Source organism: Gopherus flavomarginatus, chromosome 9 (genome assembly GCF_025201925.1).
Source record: "Gopherus flavomarginatus isolate rGopFla2 chromosome 9, rGopFla2.mat.asm, whole genome shotgun sequence".
NCBI classification, from domain to species: Eukaryota; Metazoa; Chordata; order Testudines; family Testudinidae; genus Gopherus; species Gopherus flavomarginatus.
In genome coordinates this window covers 80,827,752-80,840,972 of record NC_066625.1, presented here as the reverse complement: position 1 = coordinate 80,840,972, position 13,221 = coordinate 80,827,752, and the positions used below count along the sequence as shown (strand labels likewise).

The 13,221-nt window shown below is 46.9% G+C and overlaps 1 protein-coding gene across 1 annotated transcript in view; it reads left to right on the top strand.

Annotated features, from left to right (window-relative positions):
• The first annotated feature begins 758 nt into the window (after positions 1-758).
• Positions 759-13,221, top strand: part of LOC127058035 (F-actin-capping protein subunit alpha-2-like) — a 348,126-nt gene continuing 335,663 nt past the window's right edge. Inside the window, exon 1 of the mRNA XM_050967418.1 lies at positions 759-880. The gene's annotated coding sequence lies outside the window, so the exon portion shown is untranslated. The remainder of the gene's footprint in view (positions 881-13,221) is intronic.

Sequence of the window (13,221 nt, the reverse complement as noted above, 5' to 3'; positions counted from 1 at the left end):
GAATTCCTCTAAGCTTAATTACCTGCTTAGATTTGATACGCTGCCACCACCCAAAAGTATAGTGTTTTGGGGCACTCTGGTCCCCCCAAAAACCTCCCCTGGGGACCCCAAGACCCAAATTCCTTGAGTCTTACAACAAAGGGGAATAAACCATTTCCACCCCTTCTCCTTTCTTCCTCCCTGATCTTTCCCACCCTGGGTGCGCTAGGAGATCACCGTGATTCAAACTCCTTGAATTACAACACAGAGAAATCAGTTTTTTTTCCCCTTCTTCTCTCCCCCTCCCAGGCGTTCCCTCCCTGGGCTATCCTGGAGAGATTGACAGATTCAAGCTCCGTGAATCTAAACAAAGGGATTCCACCTTTCCCCTCTCCCTTCTCTCTCTCTGTCTCTCACCAATTTCCTGGTAAGTACAGACTCAATTCCTTTGAGCCTCAACAAGGGGAAAAAATTAAACAGGTCTTAAAAAGCAAAACTTTTAATAAAAAGAAAGAAAAAAAAGTAAAAGTTGTCTCTGTAATTTAGATGGTAAAAGTTACAGGGTCTTTCAGCTTATAGACACTAGAGAGAAGCCTCCCCCCAGCAAACTACTATTTAAAATACTCCCAGCAAACTACACATTTGCAAATACAGAAAACAATCAAAAGACTAAACTCACCTTTTCCTGGTACTTACTAAAATTAGAACAGAAAAGATTTTTTTCAGAAAGATTGGAGGAATCGGCTTACATGTCTGGTCCCTCTCAGAATCCAGAGAGAACAAAGCAAAACCCAAAAAACACAAACAAAGGCTTCCCTCCACCGAGATTTTAAAGTATCTTGTTTCCTGATTGGTCCTCTGGTCAGGTGTTTTTGGTTTACTGTTTGTTAACCCTTTACAGGTAAGAGAGACATTAAACCTTAACTATCTGTTTATGACACACCCTCCATCTGAGGAGCTCAAGGCCCTTTGCAAACATGGATGGATTAAATCTAGCCTCTTATCCCTCCTGGAAGGTAAACAAATGGGGAAACTGAGGCACAGGATGCTTTAATGACTGGCCAAAAGTTACACAGTAAATCAGCTTTCCTCTAAACTCTGCGTAAGGTAATTATCAGAGACCACAGGCTGTTTATAGACAAAGACTGGACTTGCCAGTGCTGTTGCTTTTTTTCAGTCCTGGTGAAAGGCACTGTACTGGCGATCAAGGAGAATGATGTTCGACACTGATGCACAGAACAGGTACAGTATTGGCAGTGCAGGCTTCCCCTTGTTGCCCATGGAGCCAGACATCCGAGATTGAGAAGAGATCTCAGAGTCCATGTCCATTCAGTCCGAGGACTTTCTGCGGATGCATCCAATAGGCTTTGTTTCCAGATGCCCCAATGATGGAACATCTGCTGGAATGATATGTTTACTCCTTGGATTACTGGAAGAAGCCAGGAAGAGTCTGGCTTTTTTACGAATCAGCAGGGTGGGGAAACTTAAACTACATACTAGAGAGAGGGCTCTGGAGGGATGAAACTATTGTGAAGAAATACCTGGGTTTCTTCAACAGGTGCGCGGGGTGAGCGGGAAAGGCACCCAAGCCCAGGTCAACACTCTCCAGCTGCACATAAAGGTTGGCTAGAGGCGAATATGAGTTTGCTGTTGACAGCCAAATGTCCTTTCTTGGCCTGCCACTGGTGAAACAACCATGCGTGCCAAGGCCGGAGATCTCATCTGCTAGAACTGTGCTTTCCAGAGCGTTTCCAACATCCCCGTAATGGCTTACATTGGGAAAGAGATTTTAGGTTTGCACACAATTCTTTTCATTTCAGTCCCACTCAAGAGTCTTCAGTGTTCATGAGACAGCCTTGGTCTGCTCGCTTTGTTGGCCAGTGGAGCACTGTGTCCTCACTGGATGCAGTGATCGGAGAACAAGGTCCCAGCAGACAGGACTCTGTAGAAACCGCCTCTACAAGCTTGCACTACTCATTACAAAGATTGGCTCTACCCAGAATCCTGTAACCAACAAACATCCTGTCCCAACCAAGATGGTTAAAAATCTGATACCTTGCCCCGATCAGGGTGGTTAGAAATCTGAATCAGAAATCAAGCCAGACATGAAGACAACATCAAGCATCAAAGAAATAAGGGGCAGGCAAACTGTCTGAGCAATTAAATCTGAATAAAGTCCAGATAGGGCACAGGAAAATGGAAAATACACTCCCATGTGGTACCCCAGTTATTTCTACCTGTAATTTTTGGTCACCTGCGCCATGTGTCAGGATGTCATGCCATTACATCAGTGCTTGTCACAGTGTTGTGACATTGGCTAGCAAAGGATACCCAAGAGCAGTGGGTCACACAACAAGGAGCTAAACTATCTGTCCCTACACTGCTCCACACCCTTGCTAGCCCTGGAGAGCAAGGACCTGAACCCTTATTCTGAGGTGTCAGAGGGGAAAAGGAGATGGGGAAGGTGTCACTCAGGTCCCACCCACAATCCCAAAGTAGCTGGATGTTTTTGCTAAAAACAATTGTTAAATATTTCACTGCCAATTCATTATAAAGTGTCATCCTGTTGAGATGAAAGGAGAAGTTCTGCTCTTGTTTTAGTTTGTCTGTCAGCCAACACTAGACAACAGCATGGGCATCAGTGATGCACTCAGAATGTTTTCTTTGCATTGATACTGTCTAGCAACTTTACTACTTAAATTACGTAGCATGGGATGGGGCCATCAAAGAAGTACATACCAGCCGGTCCCTCTCCCTCTCACCATGAAGGGCTGAATTCAAGATCTGAACTCAGATCCTAGAGGCAAGAGACTGAGCTCAGGTCTTGCAGTAAATTCCGCTACGTTTCTCCATACACAAAAAATTTATCCAGAGCCAGTTCCAGGCACCAGTGAAGGAAGCAGGTGCCTGGGGCGGCCAATAGAAAGGGGCAGCAGTCCATCCGTTGTTGGGGCGGCACATCCGGGTTGGCAGTGGCACTTTGGCGGCAGCTCAATTGGTCCGCTTCAGTCTTTGGCGGCAATTCGGCTGCAGGTCCTTCACTCCCTGTCTTCCACTTTGGCAGCAGCTCAATCTGGTTTTTCTTTTCGTTTTTTTACCCCCACCATTTGGGGTGGCAAAAAAGCTGGAGCCGGCCCTGAGTTTATCACATTCTTTCAATTTAAAAGGGCTTTTTGATTTAAGACTAAGGAAAATAACCAAAAAGAACCAAAGTAAAGTCTCAAAAGCAAGAGAGAGAGCACAGCATGTGCTTCTCTTTTGTAACTGATCACAGCAACCCTCAGAACAAAATGTCTGCTCTCCCTGCAGACAAATAAAAGTCATGGATGCTCTCAGATGCTGCATACAGAATGCAAAGGGACAGGTTTCATGTTACATATATACTGCAAAATCCACCAATGGCAGAACATAAAGTGCAGGTAGGGTTGTTCTCTGTCCTGATATTTCAAGCAACTCTTGCTTTTGAATGGGTGACTTTAATTTGTGAGAGCACAATGCTGCTTTTAACAAGCTGAATGTACAGGCTCCTTACAGCTCTTGAACTAAAACACACCACTACGTAGGTATAGACGTGCCACACTTACACAGATCACATTACTTTTTTGCTCCATTACCTATTTATCTTCATAACGCCTGTGAGGCAGGGATGTGCCATAATCCCCACTTTGCAGATGGGAAACGGAAGCCCAAAGAGACTCAGTAACTTCACCAAGGTCACATGGGAAGTCTGTCTGAGTCTGCAGGGCAGAGAATTGAACCCAAAGTCCTAGATAATAGGGGCCATATAAGTCCTTAAGATAGATAGCAAGATGAAAGCCAAGCCATGGGACCTGCCTTCAGAAAGCCCTGGCCTTTGGTGTCCAGATGATTTGCAGGTTTTGAGGCAGTGGCAGGGGATGCTGTCCAAACACATAATTCATGTTTTACATTGTTTTGTGTTGTGTCAGCCAGTAAGCTGGCGAGGTTTACTCAATTTCATGGTTGGCCTGGCCACACGGTAAATCTGACAGCTCAGCTGTGTTTCCTCTGCCCACTGCAGTTCAATGCATCTGTGTTTATTCCATGACCCATAACTGAGACCTGCTTTCCCTGGACAAGCTCCATCTCAGCCTCTCCCCCAGTACCCGCTATGTGGCCATTTATTTTTCTAGGTAGAGTCTCTTCGCTGATATTTTCAGCACCCTCTCCATGTGCTCAAGGCATTTCACACTTTGGGATGCATGGCAAGGACCGTGGAAACATTTCCTTTTGCTGAAGAGAGAGGTGTTACTCCCAGAAACAACAAACCATGGCCAAAGACTCACCAGGCAGGATGGCAGAGAATTTGCCCAGACTGATGACGGTGTTAATTCTCCACATTTACATCTTATCAGTTAATCACCTCCTTATTCTATCCCTGGGTCCCAGCTTTTATTCTGGAGCTGAGTCTCTTGGGAGAGGCACATACAATAAATGGCTTTGTTATCACAGAATTCATTTGAGATCCAACACAACCCCACACATGGAAAACAGAAATGGGAAAGAATTTGATCATCCCATGTAAAACCCTGCACACATCAAGCACTTGCTTATGTTACTGTAATGGGCAGAACACTTCCAGATTCCTGACCAGGCTTTGAATAGCAGAGAATCTAGCCCAGACTCGTTAATACTAGGCTTGGGTCCATATCCACACCCCAGATCTAAACAGAAAATCCAAATCAAAACTTCACAGCTGGTTTCTGACATTACAATGAGCCAAACCAAACTCTGGACCCAAACAATCCCAAATTCTGAGGAATACAAATGGCACAACTGAGGTCCATTTCAATTTGCTGTGGGGCACTGGCTCTACCCTTTCAGGGACTGCTAGCTCCCTTCTCCGCTGCTTATTCTTCTTTTATATTTCCCCTGCGAGATGAAAGGATGGGATGGGTGGTCGTGGCTCTCCAAAGATAGACACTAGGAGTCACCAATTCACTGGCCCATAAAGCGGGTGCCCTCCATTTTTAAATGGATTCTCTCGCACACTCTGCAGTGTAGCCCATTACCTGATGCATGACAGCAAGTCACGGCAAGGAAGAACAGGTCATTAGCTGAGATCAGATATGTAAGGGGGAGTGGATAGGCTGGAAACACAGAGTAGCTGTACTCGGCCAGCATAGAGAGCCATTAGTCTGGTATCCAGTCTCCATCAATGGCCAGTGCGAGATGGCTTTGCTACAAGATGAGCATAACCTTATCAGAAAAAATGCATTAGTAACAAATCCTGCCCAAAGATGGAGACATATTGGGTCACCTAACCTAATTGGTCTTTGGCACCTCTAATGTTTCTGGTCGGAAGTGGACAGGAAGGCAGTACGGGATGGCAGGAGATGCAAAGGTTCTGCTCTTGCGTCAAGAGTGGGGAGACTTTGAGGCGAGACAGAGAGGAGTCCAGTGCTAGATGAGTGAATGGAAAGGGCATGGGAAGAGAGAGAGAGAGAGAGAAGATCCATGAAACAGGCTGTTTCATAACGACCCCTTGGAGCCTTGAAGTGGAAATCTGCTCCCTTCCTGAAATCTGATTCGGCTCTTCTTCTGCACATTCTGTCCGCCGTTCAGGTTTGTTTGCTAATATGACTGGAGGGAGAAGCCAGGGGCTGGGAGACAAGCACATTCTAACTACAGGTGGATTTTTCCCTGTTGTTGCAAGAGATCCTGAAGCAAAGCATGTCAGCCCCATCCCTCCGCCTGCAAAGCAAGATGCAGCTGGGAGGTGGGGAGGGAAGGGAAGGGAAGCAGGAGGGGGCCCCAGTGGCTTTGAAGACAGTAGACACCCTCGGGTGTGAGTGTTATGCAGACATTCTTGTGAATAAAGCAGTAAGAGATTTGTTACCTAAGAGGACTCAGGCTTGACGAGTGATGTCTTCATCTAGCTGTCCAAGTGGCGCTTATTTTGCCTACAGGCAGAAGCTGTTTATCAGGGCCAAGAGTGCACACCAGACACTTGGGTTTTCATGTTCTTTAAGGCATCAGGGAGAGTGGGAGAGGGGCTGAAGCACCAATGTCTTGCTAGAGAGGGGTGTCCCTTCTGCTGCCATGTCAGTTCTTCTTCCCCCCTTCTCCACAGGTTTAGTGGAAGGGCCTGGCAGAGAGCATCTTTCTTCTCCTGTCTGTTCACATGTTCCTCAGTGCGAGACCTGCAGAAACCTGTTCTACCTTGGAATGAGCTCCTGTCACTTTTTGGGCAGCCGGCCCTTTGAAGAGGGTGAGTGTTGCATTGCTGAAAAACCACAGCCGGGAAGGATGGACAAATTGCAGCATCTGGAGTGATTACACAAAGCAAGAGCATGTGGGGTGTTTTGTGGAGGGTTAGGAGGAGAGGTAGGGAGGAATGAGGTCAGTTATGAAGCAGACTAGGAGCCAGGATCTCTGGGTTGCACACCTGACTACACCACTGGATTACTCTGTGATTGCCTGTAAATTAATAAAATGTCTCCATGCCTCTGTTTCCCCTCAACAAATGGAGTTGATAATGATACATCCTGACTTGACCAAACACTGAGTTCCATGGAGAGAAGATGCGGTTGTACAAACATCACACTGTCATTTACTGCTGCTTCGCAGGACCACCCTCATAATATTACATTGCGTGAGCTGTTTCCATTACTTTTCTCAGTGCTCCCTGGTGTCTATCGCAATAGAAAGTATGGGGAGAACCAGCCCAAGCCAGTACCTAAGCCGCAAAACACGACATTATTTTGAGGTTCAAACAACATTTGCTTCCTGTTTTTTCCCCACCGCATGAAGCTGAGCGCTCATGAAATGTGCCAGATGGATAGCCCTGAGGAATGGGCCCCCCTACCTAACTGTAGAACAGGTATAACATGAACAGTGGCTGCACAATGCTCCCCAGGCTACCCCAGTAACCGGCCTCTGTCCACACTGACTTGTGATTACATTTAATCACCATACCCAACATGGTTCTTTTGCTGAGACTGGAAGCAAGAGTGCCCATTTTTGCTATCTGAGGTGCTGATACTTGTCAAGGGGCGGTGGGGGGAGACACCAGTCTACCAGCACCTAGACTGAGGCCCGCTGACACATTTCACACAGACAACCGCACAGTCATCCGAGGCTTATGGCTTCCCTTCACTACTGATCTGGGTTGGATTTGAGTGAGTGAGCTAGACATAAAAAGAGATTAGAAATGGCACCTGAAACACCCCACCTCCCCTTTATGGTTGACTTTGTGCGGATTTAGCACGTTTCTTTGCAGGCAAGGAGTTTTGGGGCTGCCAGAGGACATAGGCTGGTGCATTCAAGGCTCAGAACAAGCTGAGATAAGAAATGCGCAGGCGCATCGCCGTAAGAATGCTCTGTTTGTCAGGCTCTGTCCAATCTGAGCTCTTCCAAACAGGAAAATGTCATGTTTGACTAATCCAAATTTAAAAATACTTTGTGGACAGCGACTCTGAAGACCCCAGAGGCTATTTACCTTTAATTATATGCCTATTGGATAAAAGGATAGGGAAACCCAGGCACCTTCACCTACACCCCACCCCAGGAGCTGCGCCAGAGTTTCTGATGCCCTAGGCAGACGGTCCGCTGCTGGAAAGGCTCCGGTGGAGCTGCCACAGTGATGCCGGCGGGCGGTTCGCTAGTCTAAAGGCTCCGGTGGACCTGCTGCAGGCATGACTGCGGTAGGTCCGCCGGAGCGTTTAGACCAGCGCACCGTCAGCCGAAATGACTGTGGCATCTCCACCGGAGCCTTTCCAGCAGCGGACTGTCTGTCGGCATGACTGCGGTAAGTCCACCAGACCCGCATGCCATCCCCCCGGCAAAATAGCGCCCCCCAAAAATTCTGGTGCCATAGGCCATTGCCTAGATCGCCTAAATGGTAGCGCCGGCCCTGCCCCACCCCCACCATGAGAAGTGTCAGCATTAAGCTGCAGCATTGCTGACTTCTGATGTTACTGGTTTGTCAGTTCAACAGCCAGGAGGACAGTAAAATGGAAAATCCCTTGTTCCTTGGGTTGGCCAAAAGTTAGGGCCAGAGGGGTTATACCCAGTCTATGCTAGGAAGGGGATTGAAGAGGATTCTAAGGGGACAGCCTCCTCTATTCCATTTTCTTCTAAATAGGTTTCTGTACTGAGCTCATCAACATAGTATCTGAGCATCTTCCAACAGTGCATTAATCAACGTGATGACACATCTGTCACTGGTTGTCCATTCTCTCCTGCTGTTCCCCCGGGGAGAAGCACACTTAGTGAAGCATCCCATTTTGGTAGGGTTTAAGGGTTTCCCCTCCCACATTTGGCCCAGATTCTGGTTATAAAACAGCACTGCCAACTCGGAGGAGCTTGTGTTTGTGTCTTCCCAGCTGTCCTACCATCTTGCCCCATGGAAGGGTGGTGTGAAGAAGGGGACTGTACTGGGGTGAAAACAAGTGGCTCAGAATGAGGAGTGCAGAAGCCTATAGCCCAAGTCAGCGTCTCTCTCCACAGGCACCGTACATGCTGCCTTTTGTTGGAGGAGGGAAGAAGTGACCTTGTGCTCCATGATGTTTGGTTTTTAATATACAAATGTTTGTCTAACAAAAAGGATTATAAGAATGGCACCAAATATTAAAGTTAAGCCTCAGAAGTGAGAGGAGTCTAGACATGACCACAAGCCAACCCCACCCCCCCCCAGGCTCCCTGCTGGGAAGCCAGGACCCCAGCAGAACCCATCTTGGCTCCTGCCCTCACTCATCAGGTCAATGTTGTGCTTCTCCCAGAACTCATTCAGCTCAGGACCCTTCATCTGCAGCTGCTGGTTCAGGGTCTCCTGCTCTTTGTTGTTCTCCAGGGCAAGGAGGACCTCCAGTACCCCACCCACCATGCAACACCTCAATAACTAGGCTGTGCTCCAGGCAGCTCCAGCTCAGCTGCCTTCAAGGTCAGGCTCTGCTGCTCCTGCCAGAGATGGTTGACCTGCCCATCACTGCTTCACCATCAGGACTTTGCCAGTGGAAGGAGCCATTGGGCTGATGTTGCTCTTACTACCATACATAATCTTACCTCTCATTCTGCACATGATCCACATGCATGCACCCCCTCATGATTTTTTTGCCAGCTGTAGGACCCTCTCCCCAAATGTTAACACTCTGCCATTTCTTGTCAAGTAAACCCACTAACTTGGTACAACTTCATCCAGGTTTCTCTCCACAAACACTCTCTCTCAGTGCCTCTGAGTATCCTTCTCCCATTTGAAGGCAGACTCCAGCTGACGTCACACTACAGCACTGTATAGTGGTTTAGAGGCTCAGCATATGGCTCTCATTGCTCCTCCTTTTATTCTTGTCACGCCTAGCAGGCAATGAGGGCTGGAAGGGGGAGAAGGAGGTTAAACCTGAGGAAGGAAGGGTAGTAGCCTGGCCTCAGTTTCCTAACACAAGGAGGCTGGTTGTCCCAGAGGGTGGGTAATGGACTATGGTGCTTTTTATCTCTAGCTCATGGGTTCAAATCCAGTCCAACTCAGTAACAAGAAAGGTATTATTATGCGACATGAATTGCTGGTCTTAAGTCCAATTCCTAGTATATGCACATCCATATCACTTTAACTGGTCCCCTCTATGGCAATTTGAGCAGAGAGGCCTAGAACTGAATGGTGATGGAGTTATTCTGTCAGCCCTCGAGCCTTGCACAGGTCAAGGTGAGAAAACCTTACTTCTACGGTGCCCCGCTTCAGTTTCCAGGGTTGTCAACCTAGCACTGAATTTGTTTTCCTAGAAAGATAACCCATAGCTCAGTCTCAAGTTCACACCACCTTTCGGGCAGAGACCCAAAAATCTATAATACATTATTTCCCCCAGTGAGTTAAAACCCACCCCTCTGCTTTAGAAATGCATGAGTGAAGCATGCCAGCCCTCAGCTGGATATACTTAGATTGTAAGATCTTTGGAGTAGGGGTTGTCTTATTGGCTGTGTTTGTACCGTGCCTAGCAGGCGAGGGTCCTGGTCCATAACTGGAGCTGCGAGGCATTGCTGCAATATAAATAATAATACATGCTTCGCTGGCCTGGCCTGTGCCAGTGCAATGAGCTTCCTAGATCTCAGCGGGATTACATCGTCGGTGTTACTTTCACAAGCTGCTTTAAAAACAAGAGTGATACAAAAGCGTCAGCAGGTCAACACTTCCATTAATGCAGAATTGACCCTTTTAGCTGCCACGACAGAGTGAGAAAGTTGCTTGACAAAAACAAACAGATGCACCGCAAGGCAGCTATGTTAGCAAGCATCGGTTCACACCCATTCAGCTTCAGACAGCACTAGTCATGCTGTTTGAATAGACTGGAGGAAAATGTGTTGTGAACCTTACCTACTCTTGCGGCTAGAAGGTGATGGCATTGGGGTAAATAAGACTCAGTTGAATGCCTGTAAAACGGATTCTTTACTGAAGCTGCCAGACATAGATCAGATTCTGTAGCTCTCCCTGACTCTTCATTTCCCAGGCTAATTAAGGCTAATCAGAATATTTCTAAAACTGTTCACAAAAAGATTTTTTCCCTATTTTCTAACCAGTTCTATTAAACACATAGGGACCTCCTAAGTCCTGGACTGGAGTGTGCAGTCATGGAAGGGATTGTTGACTACAGTACAGCAGATGGGTCATTGGGATGGATGTAGCCAGCAAATGGTGTCTTCTCCGCCTCCCCCCCAATCCATCCATAAATCATGACCCAGGACCTTCACAGGCCATAGGTAGAACTTCTAACTGGTATAATCCATATGTTTAAAATGACTGAAGCGGGTTTCCACTGGAAGATGTGGTTTGCCCCTAACATTTTCTATCACAACTACTCCCATCTCCCAGTTAGAAGCAAAGCTGCTCACTGCCTGATAGGGTCTTATTTGCTAGCACAGCCCATTGCATATTGACTCCAATTTAAAAATAAAAAATTGCTTTGGGGAGCCGTTGATTGCAGTTTCAACTAGCAATAATTCTAAGGAAATTGGTCATTACCACTGCTGATGACCATTAGTGCACTGACCTACTTTGACTTTGCTGTCAGCATTAAATATCAAATTGGTAATTAACTATTCCTAATAACAACCCTCTGTGCTGATCCCTGGGATTCTCCTGGAAAGGAGGCTCTGAACTGGATCATTATCAGAGCTGGTCATTCATCAGTAGTTAAAGTCAAGGCTGCATATTGATGGGTGTGCGTGGGATAGCACTGTCTTCGTTGGTGTTTGTACCACTACTGCACCTTTCCATTTCAATAAGGAGCTACAGACAGCTGTATGCAATTGAGAGGGAGAGGTTTTGCATAACAAACCACCAGCAGCCATTAAACACTGTGATGATCTTAAACAAAATAAAACACAGAAGGGTGGGATGGCCAGGCCGTCAGATCTTAGGCAATATATCCACACTAGCAAAAAAAAAGTCTGAACCCTTAGTTCATTTACAGGGACTTCCTTAAGAGCTCCCATGAGTTGTACAGCAATGCCAAGTACTGCAAGGAGCAGGGGAGTGTTATTTGGAAGGTGCCTTCACATCCCAGGGCACTTTGTGATCCTAGAAAGAGGATACTTTGTAATAAGATTATGAACGGCTGGAAAGCTGAAAAATGATACAGGGCCTGCCCTGTGCTTTCCTGCCAAGGGAAAAAGAATGACTCACCATAGCGAGGGCTTATAGGAGGACCCTCTCTGGGACATCGGAGGTCACAGGTCAAAGGTTAACTCAGCAAAGGGAAGGAAATTTAGTATTTTTAATCCAAAATAGAAGTGAAATGAACATGTGATTATAGGGATAAGGACCACACCAGCCCATCCATCTGCATGATCAGGGTCTCAGCTGTAATGTAGTTGATAGATGGGTACCGAGCTGGGAGTCAGGAGATCTGTGTTCTAGTCTCTACTTTGCCACTGACCTTTTGAGTGACTTTGATCCTTTGCCCCCTCTCTGCCTCACTTTCCTCCTCTATTACAAAAACCTTTGGGATGTAGGATTATAGTGAATGTTTCCCCTCTGATCTCTCCTTTTAGAGTGCCGCTCTATCCACAGCTGGTGAAAGGCACAATAGCCAAGTCTCAAGGAAGGGGTGGGGGGTGAGAATTTTACTTTTACAGCAACTATTTGCAATGACAAGAATAAAGTCACTGGGGGGAGGGGAAGTACAATACATTGAAATACATTTTGTCAACTCACACAAATTAACACTGTAAAAATAAGCAGGACTGACTTTTCTTAGTACTGGCTCAATGGAATTCCATCTTGCCATCCCCACCAACTACCCAGCTCATCTTCGGAATCATAAGCCAACGGTCCCTATTCCTCAACCTAATATTGACCTCTGTGCTGTACAGCCCCTAGCACGATGGGTGCCAGTTCTACCTGGGGCCCATATTACCATATAATCAATCAATGCTTGGTCCTTTCCATTGTGGACTCCTGGAAGCTCTCTCACTCCAACACTTTCCAGCAGAATCCAAAACCTGCCCCTATTTACAGTGGTCAGTGACCAGCCAGGATGGCAGGGCCTACCTTTGTGCAGTGTAGGCTATAAAGCAGCAGAGAAGGACTCAGTCTTGTACCACTCCCCTACACAATATACTCATTCACACCACTCTCCCCCATTTCAGCCAGCTTCAAGGAAGGCCCCAGCAAACAGGCAAAGAACTCAACCTTTGCTTTCCCCTCAGGGCCAGATTAACAGGTGGACATTAAATACCACACATACCCTTTGAGAGACACTGCTGCAGCCAAGCCACTTCTGTCTCTTTCTGCCTTAAGCAACTTCCCTCCTTCCCCACATGCTGGGGAGATTTCTCCCCACCCTTTTTGTTCCCTACATTGAAGTCTCTCTTCCTCCACTACTCACAATCCTTTTCTTTTTAAACCTTCACTACTACTGTTGCTTTGTGCTAGGGATAAAGGGTTTGCTAAATCCTGACTGCTGAATCAAACCCACACCCCCCAGTCGGTATAACCCTACCAACCTCTTCCTAAACACTCTGCTTTTTTTTTCTGGTTTTTGAACCATTCCTCCTACCTCTAATAAGGCTCAGCTGAGAACCGCCTCCTCTTCCAGCATCCAATCAGATTTTCACACCAGTGAGGTTAATTGGCACCAGGCTGAGCAAGTTTGGTAATTTTGACCACAGACACTCAGGTAAGACAAACAAGGGGCCTGCCCCACCCCACCCCTGGAAAAGGGACGATTTAAAATAACTAAAGCCTGCCCCAGTGGTGTACCGGCCCAGAGCTGCGGTCTATGTCATGCTCCT